Source organism: Phasianus colchicus, chromosome Z (genome assembly GCF_987193195.1).
Source record: "Phasianus colchicus chromosome Z, bPhaCol1.hap1.1, whole genome shotgun sequence".
NCBI classification, from domain to species: domain Eukaryota; kingdom Metazoa; phylum Chordata; class Aves; order Galliformes; family Phasianidae; genus Phasianus; species Phasianus colchicus.
The window spans coordinates 12,627,680-12,640,435 of NC_143476.1; the positions used below are offsets into that span (position 1 = coordinate 12,627,680).

The 12,756-nt window shown below is 47.8% G+C and overlaps 1 protein-coding gene across 1 annotated transcript in view; it reads left to right on the forward strand.

The window, feature by feature from the left end:
- Positions 1-12,756, forward strand: part of LOC149912559 (rho GTPase-activating protein 32-like) — a 490,746-nt gene that overhangs the window by 158,310 nt on the left and 319,680 nt on the right. The window lies entirely within an intron of this gene.

Sequence of the window (12,756 nt, forward strand, 5' to 3'; positions counted from 1 at the left end):
GCCATGAGGTCACCCCACAGCCTTCATTTCTCCAGGCTGAACAAGCCCAGCTCCCTCAGCCTGTCTCTGCAGGGGAGGTGCTCCTGTCCCCTGATCATCTCTGTGGCTCGCCTCTGGACCCTCTCCAACAGCTCCCTGTCTTTCTGGACACTGTACTGCAGCTGGGGCCTCACAAGAGCAGAGCAGGGGGGGACGATCACCTCCCTGTCCCTCATGGCCACCCCTCTGCTGATGGAGATAATGTGATCCTATGAGCTCCGCCAGCCAGCAGTTCTCAGCACTCACTGTCCCCCCGTCTCTCCCACACTGTCTCAGCTTACCTACAAGGTGCTGCACAGGACGGTGTGAAGACAAAGGGACGCAGTCGGTGCACAAGTGCAACAAGCGAGCTGCTCAGTCAGAGCTCCAGCGCTCCAATGAAGGGACGCAGCACGCACTGCTCCTCCCCTCATTCTAGCCCTTATGACATCACTGAGGGCCACCAGGCTGCTCCACCACGACGGACAGGGTGGGGAGGCAAGACCAGGCACAAGGGCAGAAGATTCCAACAGCCCAGCCCAACGTTCTGGAATCAGGGGCTGCTTGGAATTCTACCCCAGCCAAATCCTGGAGAAGCTGGCACGGGGTCGTCATGACCAAAGCGCAGGACCTGGCGCTTGCTCTTGTTGAGCCTCGCACAACTGGCCTCAGTGCATCCCTCTGGAGGGCCTTCCTGCCCTCAGCCAGATGGACGCTTCCTCCCAGCAGCGTACCTTGCAGTGCTGGGCCCATGTCAAATCCACACTAGAGTGGGTTTTGTTACATTCAAGGGCATGTTGCAGCACCCATCTATTTCACCTGGAAGGAAATAAAGCAGGAGATGGGAGAAACACAGAACTACTGCCAGACTGCTTTATCACTTTCTCAGCCCAACTTCCCTTGCCTCATCCCCTACCCCAACTCCTGGCTGATGCCCACGGGCTGATAGTTGGATCTCAAGTCCATAGGACTCCTTTCACAGGGCTCCATCAAAAAGGCTGTCACACTTGTTCCGTACACTCACACTGACCCAGCAGTGGTATCACAGTCACTTAACACACACACAACAACCAAACCCCGAGCATGCACATCCCTTCCTGCGTGACTGCAGCCCACAGCTCCCCTTCACACCTCCGTGGATCTCTGGTGTTTTACACTGATGCAGCCTCGCTGCAGCTCTGTGGCTGTCACACAAGGCCTGCAGGACCTCTTTCTCTGCAAACCCCGTCTGCAGGCATTGCTGCACGAGGTTCACCTCCTGCCCTCCTGAGCAAAAACAAGCACTAAGAACAAGAGCAAAGCACACTGGACTTGACCTGGCTGGATCCCCAGCCCTCAGTCCTGTCAGACGGACCCTGGTGTGGAGACTCATCCCCAAAGCCTGGCTGGACATCAGCACAGGCATCACTCTTCAAACGCCCCATCCAAGCAGCAAGGGATCAAAGCGTTGGCACAGCTGAAACAGAAATGCTGTGTGAGTTTCCTGTTAGCACTGAGCAGGAACAAATCTACCGCTGAGCAGCAGGATGTGAGACAAGCAGCAGAAGACACCCAACCTGCAGAACCAGCTCGTTTGGGGTCGGTCCAGATGTTTGTCTGCTCCCTTCCCTGGCCCAGGCCAAGCTTGTGAGATGCTCCTCCTTTGTGCAGGGGGAAATGGTGCAGATGCCATGTGGTGGCTATGCACAGCATGCCTTGGACTTGCTTTTCCTCTCTCCATCTGCCATTAGCAAACAGCATCTCCAGCCTCCAGAGATCACTGAGTCCAACCCCTGCACAACAGTGAAAAAAAAGATATGATAAGGGGTACTTAAAGCACAGCATCTGTAATCAGATCAGACTCCTGCACTGTGAAGACTTCCATGAGTATTCCTGCACAGTACATCACTTAGTCTCTCTTTAGCCTTGTGTTCATGGTTTTCCTGTTAGAACTTGTCTAAACACTGCCTATAATCGTGGTTATGCTAGAAGCATTTGGATTTATTGATCCTCAGTGTGATTTCAGTAACAAATCCAGATGTTTTTTTGTTAGGGACAGCTTTCAATTTCTCAACTGAAATTTCAATATTGCATTAGGTGTTGACAACCACGGGGCTGCAGTACAGAGAATTACAGGAAGATTAATTTCTCCATCTCCATGCTCCTAGACATTTATGGTTACAGTTATGTAGTTATATACAAAGTCGCAAGATACCAAAGCTAGAATAACCTCTTGGTGTTGTGAAATTGAGGTTCACAAATACAAATGACAAAATTCGATGAATCTGTGATTCTGAATACAAGAAGTGACTCCACTCTGATCAGAAATGCCTATTAATTGTGTTTATTCCTTACATGTCTGAATTTTCATTTCAGTGGTCCCTCCAGAAAGAAAAAAATCAGATCTCAGACCCTAACAATGATTCCAGACAGACATTACTGATACCACGATTGTAACAGCAGACCTTGGTAAAGGCAAACAGAAAGTTACTCAGAATTACTGAAATGATGGGTAGCACAGCCCTCATCTCCTCTGGCAAAAAATATTCAGTGTTAAATTGATACCTTGCAATTAATTCGGACATCAGCACTGAATTCAGAGCATTCAGGACAGCGATGCTCTGTCTAGGGAAGGATGTTATTTCCATCCTTACAGTCCTTCCTGACATCAGCAGCAGTAATTGAAACAACATCCCACTCACCTTTGCCATGTCTGGCAGAGGTTGCAGCTCTTTCTATTGCATCCCTCTCGCTTTCAAGTCAAGAGCTCCTGTGTCACACAAGGAAAAGCAATCTTTTACCTGCTGTGCCATGCTCATGCCAGCAGCAATGCAGATGCCAGCAGCTGATGCCCACAAGGACAGCCAGCCTGGACTTATTTTCATTACATATCTTTGTCCTGATGTCCTTCTAGAAGCTGGAACATTTCACCATCTCAGCAGAAGAGGGCAGGAGGGGTCCAAGTTGCAGGCACACTCTCCTCTTTTTCTGGCACCCAAAGAGAAGATGAAAACCAGATGTGTTTCCCTGCCCATGCCAAACACCAGCCTTTCGATCCTTACAGTCCTTCCTGACATCAGCACGAATTGAAACAACATCCCACTCACCTTTGCCATGTCTGGCAGAGGTTGCAGCTCTTTCTTTTGCATCCCTCTAGCTTTCAACTACAGAGCTCCTGTGTCACACAAGGAAAAGCAATCTTTTACCTGCTGTGCCATGCTCATGGCAGCAGCAATGCAGATGCCAGCAGCTGATGCCCACAAGGACAGCCAGCCTGGACTTATTTTCATTACATATCTTTGTCCTGATGTCCTTCTAGAATCTGGAACATTTCTCCATCTCAGCAGAAGAGGGCAGGAGGGGTCCAAGGTGAGGGCACACACTCCTCCATTTATCTAGCACTGAAAAATTAAGACAAAATGAAAACAGATGTGTTTCCCTGCCCATGGCAAACATCAGCCTTTCCATCCTTACAGTCCTTCCCGACATCAGCAGCAATGGAAACAACATCCCACTCATCTTTGCCATGTCTGGCAGAGGTTGCAGCTCTTTCTATTGCATCCCTCCAGCTGTCAAGTGAAGAGCTCCTGTGTCACTCATGGAAAAGCAATCTTTTACCTGCTGTGCCATGCTCATGGCAGCAGCAATGCAGATGCCAGCAGCTGATGCCCACAAGGACAGCCAGCCTGGACTTATTTTCATTACATATCTTTGTCCTGATGTCCTTCTAGAAGCTTGGAAATTTCTCCCTCTGAGCAGAAGAGGGCAGGAGAGTACCAAGGTGAGGGCACACTCTCCCCTGTTTATCTGGCACTCAAAGAGAAAGAGAAGATGAAAACCAGATGTGTTTCCCTGACCATGGCAAACACCAGCCTTTCCATCCTTACAGTCCTTCCTGACATCAGCAATAATTGAAACAACATCCCACTCACCTTTGCCATGTCTGGCAGAGGTTGCAGCTCTTTCTTTTGCATCCCTCTAGCTTTCAACTACAGAGCTCCTGTGTCACACAAGGAAAAGCAATCTTTTACCTGCTGTGCCATGCTCATGCCAGCAGCAATGCAGATGCCAGCAGCTGATGCCCACAAGGACAGCCAGCCTGGACTTATTTTCATTACATATCTTTGTCCTGATGTCCTTCTAGAAGCTGGAACATTTCACCATCTCAGCCGAGGAGGGCAGGAGGGGTCCAAGTTGCAGGCACACTCTCCTCTTTTTATGGAACACAAAGAGAAGATGAAAACCAGATGTGTTTCCCTGCCCATGCCAAACACCAGCCTTTCCATCCTTACAGTCCATCCTGACATCAGCAGCAATGGAAACAACATCCCACTCACCTTTGCCATGTCTGCCAGAGGTTGCAGCTCTTTCTATTGCATCCCTCCAGCTCTCAAGTGAAGAGCTCCTGTGTCACTCATGGAAAAGCAATCTTTTACCTGCTGTGCCATGCTCATGGCAGCAGCAATGCAGATGCCAGCAGCTGATGCCCACAAGGACAGCCAGCCTGGACTTATTTTCATTACATATCTTTGTCCTGATGTCCTTCTAGAATCTGGAACATTTCTCCATCTCAGCAGAAGAGGGCAGGAGGGGTCCAAGGTGAGGGCACACACTCCTCCATTTATCTAGCACTGAAAAATTAAGACAAAATGAAAACAGATGTGTTTCCCTGCCCATGCCAAACACCAGCCTTTCCATCCTTACAGTCCTTCCCGACATCAGCAGCAATGGAAACAACATCCCACTCATCTTTGCCATGTCTGGCAGAGGTTGCAGCTCTTTCTATTACATCCCTCTAGCTTTCAAGTCAAGAGCTCCTGTGTCACACAAGGAAAAGCAATCTTTTACCTGCTGTGCCATGCTCATGGCAGCAGCAATGCAGATGCCAGCAGCTGATGCCCACAAGGACAGCCAGCCTGGACTTATTTTCATTACATATCTTTGTCCTGATGTCCTTCTAGAAGCTTGGAAATTTCTCCCTCTGAGCAGAAGAGGGCAGGAGAGTACCAAGGTGAGGGCACACTCTCCCCTGTTTATCTGGCACTCAAAGAGAAAGAGAAAATGAAAACCAGATGTGTTTCCCTGCCCATGCCAAACACCAGCCTTTCCATCCTTACAGTCCTTCCTGACATCAGCACGAATTGAAACAACATCCCTCTCACCTTTGCCATGTCTGCCAGAGGTTGCAGCTCTTTCTATTGCATCCCTCTTGCTTTCAAGTCAAGAGCTCCTGTGTCACACAAGGAAAAGCAATCTTTTACCTGCTGTGCCATGCTCATGGCAGCAGCAATGCAGATGCCAGCAGCTGATGCCCACAAGGACAGCGAGCCTGGACTTATTTTCATTACATATCTTTGTCCTGATGTCCTTCTAGAAGCTGGAACATTTCACCATCTCAGCAGAAGAGGGCAGGAGGGGTCCAAGTTGCAGGCACACTGTCCTCTTTTTCTGGCACCCAAAGAGAAGATGAAAACCAGCTGTGTTTCCCTGCCCATCCTTACAGTCCATCCTGACATCAGCACTAATTGAAACAACATCCCACTCACTTTTGCCATGTCTGGCAGAGGTTGCAGCTCTTTCTTTTGCATCCCTCTTGCTTTCAAGTCAAGAGCTCCTGTGTCACACAAGGAAAAGCAATCTTTTACCTGCTGTGCCATGCTCATGCCAGCAGCAATGCAGATGCCAGCAGCTGATGCCCACAAGGACAGCCAGCCTGGACTTATTTTCATTACATATCTTTGTCCTGATATCATTCTAGAAGCTTGGATATTTCTCCCTCTGAGCAGAAGAGGGCAGGAGAGTACCAAGGTGAGGGCACACTCTCCCCTGTTTATCTGGCACTCAAAGAGAAAGAGAAAATGAAAACCAGATGTGTCTCCCTGCCCATGCCAAACACCAGCCTTTCCATCCTTACAGTCCTTCCTCACATCAGCACTAATTGAAACAACATCCCACTCACCTTTGCCATGTCTGGCAGAGGTTGCAGCTCTTTCTTTTGCATCCCTCTAGCTTTCAACTACAGAGCTCCTGTGTCACACAAGGAAAAGCAATCTTTTACCTGCTGTGCCATGCTCATGCCAGCAGCAATGCAGATGCCAGCAGCTGATGCCCACAAGGACAGCCAGCCTGGACTTATTTTCATTACATATCTTTGTCCTGATGTCCTTCTAGAAGCTGGAACATTTCACCATCTCAGCCGAGGAGGGCAGGAGGGGTCCAAGTAGCAGGCACACTCTCCTCTTTTTCTGGAACACAAAGAGAAGATGAAAACCAGATGTGTTTCCCTGCCCATGCCAAACACCAGCCTTTCCATCCTTACAGTCCATCCTGACATCAGCAGCAATGGAAACAACATCCCACTCACCTTTGCCATGTCTGGCAGAGGTTGCAGCTCTTTCTATTGCATCCCTCCAGCTGTCAAGTGAAGAGCTCCTGTGTCACTCATGGAAAAGCAATCTTTTACCTGCTGTGCCATGCTCATGCCAGCAGCAATGCAGATGCCAGCAGCTGATGCCCACAAGGACAGCCAGCCTGGACTTATTTTCATTACATATCTTTGTCCTGATATCATTCTAGAAGCTTGGAAATTTCTCCCTCTGAGCAGAAGAGGGCAGGAGAGTACCAAGGTGAGGGCACACTCTCCCCTGTTTATCTGGCACCCAAAGAGAAGATGAAAACCAGATGTGTTTCCCTGCCCATGCCAAACACCAGCCTTTCCATCCTTACAGTCCTTCCTGACATCAGCACTAATTTAAACAACATCCCTCTCACCTTTGCCATGTCTGGCAGAGGTTGCAGCTCTTTCTATTGCATCCCTCTTGCTTTCAAGTCAAGAGCTCCTGTGTCACACAAGGAAAAGCAATCTTTTACCTGCTGTGCCATGCTCATGGCAGCAGCAATGCAGATGCCAGCAGCTGATGCCCACAAGGACAGCCAGCCTGGACTTATTTTCATTACATATCTTTGTCCTGATGTCCTTCTAGAAGCTGGAACATTTCACCGTCTCAGACGAGGAGGGCAGGAGGGGTCTAAGTTGCAGGCACACTCTCCTCTTTTTCTGGAACACAAAGAGAAGATTAAAACCAGATGTGTTTCCCTGCCCATGCCAAACACCAGCCTTTCCATCCTTACAGTCCATCCTGACATCAGCAGCAATGGAAACAACATCCCACTCATCTTTGCCATGTCTGGCAGAGGTTGCAGCTCTTTCTATTACATCCCTCTACCTGTCAAGTCAAGAGCTCCTCTGTCACACAAGGAAAAGCAATCTTTTACCTGCTGTGAAATGCTCATGGCAGCAGCAATGCAGATGCCAGCAGCTGATGCCCACAAGGACAGCCAGCCTGGACTTATTTTCATTACATATCTTTGTCCTGATGTCCTTCTAGAAGCTTGGAAATTTCTCCCTCTGAGCAGCAGAGGACAGGAGAGTACCAAGGTGAGGGCACACTCTCCCCTGTTTATCTGGCACTCAAAGACAAAGAGAAAATGAAACCCAGCTGTGTTTCCCTGCCCATGCCAAACACCAGACTTTCCATCCTTACAGTCCTTCCTGACATCAGCAGCACTAATTGAAACAACATCCCTCTCACCTTTGCCATGTCTGGCAGAGGTTGCAGCTCTTTCTATTGCATCCCTCTAGCTTTCAAGTCAAGAGCTCCTGTGTCACACAAGGAAAAGCAATCTTTTACCTGCTGTGCCATGCTCATGGCAGCAGCAATGCAGATGCCAGCAGCTGATGCCCACAAGGACAGCCATCCTGGACTTATTTTCATTACATATCTTTGTCCTGATGTCCTTCTACAAGCTGGAACATTTCTCCGTCGCAGCAGAAGAGGGCAGGAGAGTTCCAAGGTGAGGGCACACTCTTTTCTATTTATCTAGCACTGAAAGATTAAGACAAAATGAAAAGCAAATGTGTTTCCCTGCCCATGGCAAACACCAGCCTTTCCATCCTTACAGTCCTTCCTGCCATCAGCACTAATTGAAACAACATCCCACTCACCTTTTCCTAATCTGGCAGGGAGGTGATGCTCTTTCTAATATACCCCTCTTGCTTTGAATTCACCAGTGCTTGTGTCACACAAGGAAATGCAACATTCCAGCTGTTCTGCCATTCCCATAGCAACAACTATGCAGATGCGAGCAGCTGATGCCCACAAGGACAGCCAACCTGGACTTATTTTCATTACATATCTTTGTCCTGAAGTCCTTCTAGAAGGTTGAACACTTTTCCATCTCTGCTGCAATGGTCAAAAAGGGTCCAAGTTTAGGGCACACTCTCCTCATGGCCTGTTGCACTCAAAGACAAAGGGAACATGAAAACCAGAAGTGTTTCTTTGCCCATGCAGACACTAGCCTTTCCATCCTGACAGTCCTTCCTACAATCACCTGGAATTGAAACAACATCCCCCACATCTCTTTTTTGAACTTATTCATGCATGAATAATAATAATGAGAATTTTTCTGTAAATCTTATTTCTGCATGGAAACCATCTGATAACCAGAGCTTTTTTCTCTAAAACAATCCAGGAAATTTGCATTGCTTATCTATGTACGCAAAATGGTTTTGCCATTCATCTCAAATATCAATACTTCTGGCAAAATAATATAGAAAAAGTATTTACAGACATTTTTGGACATAGATTACTTCTGGTCAAGTGGGAAAGAATCCCTAAGCTGCAATCATGAAATTCTTTTATCACTTTCTCTGATTTAGCCAGTGTTACTAAAAGGGAAATAAGACACAGGCTTTTGATAGCAGCTGCCAATTTAAGAATGATGATACGGTTTATTTTTCTTGGCTAAGATCAAAGTCCCGCATTTCAGGATTATCTCCAGCTCATCAAGTATAATTAACAGTTTTGGATAGCCACATTATTGTATAGCAATATTGTCTTCCTGCAAGGAATTTCATTGTTTTGACACGTGCCACAGGTTGTTAATAGATTGCCTGATTACCATTTATTTTTTTTATTGGCTTATGATGACTACAGAAAATTATACAGCAGCACCATAAAAACTTTAAATCCTATCCCATGTATCTGCACTCATACGAAAATAATATTGGAAAGCATTGGTGAAACTAAGATTACAAAATAAAGCAGAGCACAGTTTCAGTGAAAGCCTGCAGGTTTCACAGCTCTGCCCATTTCAAACCCCTGAAGACATCCACGGGTTTCCTGCTGTGGGACACAGGCACTCACCTGCAGCTCAGCACTGCCTGCTCATGCCTGCGCACACCTTCAGGCTGGAACCAAGGAAATCCTCAGCAAAGACATCAGTACACTTTTGTTAGGATGACTTTCCTAAAGAAGCATCAAATATTTCTTCCCGAGAAATACTGCGAGTCCCTTTGACACTAGCCCTTATTTTAAATGTTTAGATTTGTGCTTCATTCAGGCGTGCTGTCACTCCCAAAAAGATTTTTATTCTTTTTCATTCTGAGGAACACAGTGATTTCTGCCTTGTTTACTGACTGTAGGCACAGCAATACTCCTGCACCTTCAGGGAAACAGCAAATCCATCTCTTTCACACCCTACTTCTATCAAGCTCATTCACCTTACAAGGTATTTATTGCAAGCAGCTCTTCCAAAAATGGAGATTAACAGAACCTGCAACCCAGGACACCTCAGTAAGCCAGTACTTTTCATCTCCTGAAGGTGTAGGTAGACACAGAGCTGGAACATCTTTTCCAGAGCTGTGTGATGCTATCTCATCTGTGTTCCCTTACTGTTGACTCAGTTTCACTTCTTATCTAACCTGGTTGCATCCCAGGATTTCTGGTGCCAAAAATAAACTGACAGCTTTCATCACTAGTTAAAAGGAAACTGCAATAGGAAAAGCAATTTTTCTGATTTCCCTGTTGATCAAAGATGCTTCATGCAAGCCTGATGCGGTAGAAACAATATCAGCTTTAGAATGACAGTCATTAGAGCAGAATCCTTTCACTGATGAAATCCCACAGTCCTGATTCATACAACACTGACACTGGAGGACACAGTAGTTTAGATGAGAGCGCATTAAAAATGACTAAGTTAAGGTCTCAGCAAAGAGTGACAAGTATGAAAAAAAGAGGTTGCAGAAACTGCTTCAGTTTGGCACTCTGGCATAAAGTATGACAACACACAACCTGCCTGTGCAGTTCCAGAAGCAGAAGAAAGCCGTCAACCAAGACTTGTTCTCATCTGCTCTGAAAGTCCACTGGGACAAGGCCACTTTTCTCTGACGTGCTTCCAGAAGTATCACTTCTGAGCACTGTGCCAGGGAGTTACAAGATACTGTTTGTGTGTACAGAGGAGAAAAAGACGTCTGTCTGGAAACAGACTTGGTGAAGGAGAAGCAGCATTTTCCAGAGTACTTCAGAAAGAACTGAGCACTGCCCCAAGAGCTTCAGAGCGGCAGGCTGTCACAGTGTGCCAACCAGCTCAGCTGTGAGTTGGCACTGAAGCTGCACCACAGGGAGAACAAAGCCCCCTGTGCACCCTTGGAGAGCCAAGGGTTGGAGATTCATGAACCTTGAGCTCCTTTCCAACCCGGGCCATGCTGTGATTCTGGGATTCTCACCTTTGCCTCATCTGGCAGAGGGAGGCAGCTCTTTCTCTTGTCTCCCTATGGCTGTCAGGTCACCAGGGCCAGTGTCACACAGGGAACTGCAAACACTGTGTGTGCTGTGCCCTGCCCATGGCAGCACAGAGGCAGCTGCCAGCAGCTGATGCCCACAAGGACAGCCAGCCTGGACTTCCTTTGATTCCTTCCCTTTGGATCAGCGTCCTTCAGGAAGGCGGAACATCTCTCCAGCTGAGCAGCAGAGGACAGCAGGGCTTCGTTGTCTGGGCATGTTCTCTTCTGGCCCTCTGGCCCTCACAGACACAGGAGGAGGACACAGAGGCTGCTGTAACACAGCCAGCCCTGCCTCTCAGGTCAGCTCTCAGGCCATCCTCTCTCCCCTCAGCAGCAGCTCACTGTTCTGCACTCCTCTGGCCTGGGCTGGCAGAGGTGTGCAGCAGTTCTGCTGATCTCCCAGTGCTGGCCATGTCTGCAGTGCCTGTGTGAAAGACACAGGAAGCTGCCAGCATTGCACTGCTCTGCTGTGCCCCTGCCATCACCGAGTTTGCTGTCAGCAGCTGCTGCTACACGTCCATTCAGGCACAGGCCTTTCCTTCCTGGCCCTCTTTCCCCCCCTCTCTCCTCTGCTCTCTCTCGTGCTCCCCTTTGGCCTGGGCTGGCTGAGCAGTGCAGGCCTTGTTGTTGCTCCCTGGGCCAACTACGTCACGGTTCCCCGTGACTCTGCCAGCTGCTCTGACACAGCGACTGCGTCCTCAGTGTGGATTCCAGAATGCGACAGACGTCCAGAGAAGACTTCCAGGGCTGATTGGAACATGCTGCCATCAAGAACTGCCATGGCTCAGGCCCCCTGGGAATCTGCTCACAGCGAAAGCTGCTGTCACTCTGTGTGGGCACAGCCTTGTCTGTGTAGGCCTGCTCACACTGCAGCCCCTGTCTGCACCAGAACCGTGCCGATCCACCTTCTCTTGGCCTCCTTGCCTGCATGGAAAAGGGCAGCTTGGGCTGAAGTCCCTCAACTTTCAGATGGCCGAGTGAAGTCTCTGAGCCCTGGTGACCCACGCAGCTCTTCAGCCTGCTGACCTGCTCTGCTGGGGCTGTCTTAAAAGGCAGAGGGCACGTTATCCTAATGTCCCCACATCCATCCCTCTTAGCATACTGTAGGCCAGTTCCTAAAAGGACACCTGCACAATCTCTCTGAATGTTAATCAACACGTAGTTGGTCTGTGCACTGCAGAAATTGCACCTAGGTTTTCAGTGGTGATTAGCTATGTGTTTAGTCAGAGGTGCAATGGTTCTAATGGTGAGAGAAAGACATTCCCAGTTGTCATCAGGTGGAACACACTTCAGACTGGAATCCTCAAGCAGACTGCAGTCAAGCTTTCTTAATTATTCGTTGTTGTTATCAATTCAGACACATCTCTTAATTCCTGCCTGAATGAACATTCTGTAATAATCTGCTGAGACAGTGCAAGGCTTGACAATGAGACTATAGTTTATGAAAGCAGCACTTTTTACTTCCTTTACAAGTTCTTATCTGAATGCTAAATACAACATCAACTCACTTCTCACTGGGTTGAACGTTTTAAATATTTGGTAAACATAATGGTTCTAATTCTGACATTTAATATGAAAATATTAAAATTCCTTGTAAGTACTTCTTTGTTAGAATGCCAGATGCTAAAGGGATGAAGTGGCACAAGAAAGCAAAATGTCTCTGCTGATGGCAGGAAGGACTGTAAGGATGGAAAGGCTGGTGTTTGCCCTGGGCAGGGAAACACATCTGGTTTTCTTGTTCCCTTTGTCTTTGAGTGCCAGAAAAATAGAAAAGAGCGTGCCCTCACCTTGGACCCCTCCTGCCCTCTGCTGCTGAGATGGAGAAATGTCCCAGCTCCTACAAGGACATCAGGACAACGGTAAGTAATCAAAATATTTCCAGGCTGGCTGTACTTGTGGGCATCTGTTGCTGGAAAATTTAATGGCAGTAAACTGCCTAGATAAGGACAGAATGAGGGTGACAATAGAATGGTACGTAATCACAGTGCAATGAAAAATGTATGCAGGGTGCAGGAAGGGAGGTGTGGACATTCTGAGTTGCAACTCTTTATTTGCTCCAGAAAGCTCTATCAGAATGGAAGACTGAAGGAAATACTTTGAGTGGTTTTTTAATGTGACTGGACAAAAGATCCATG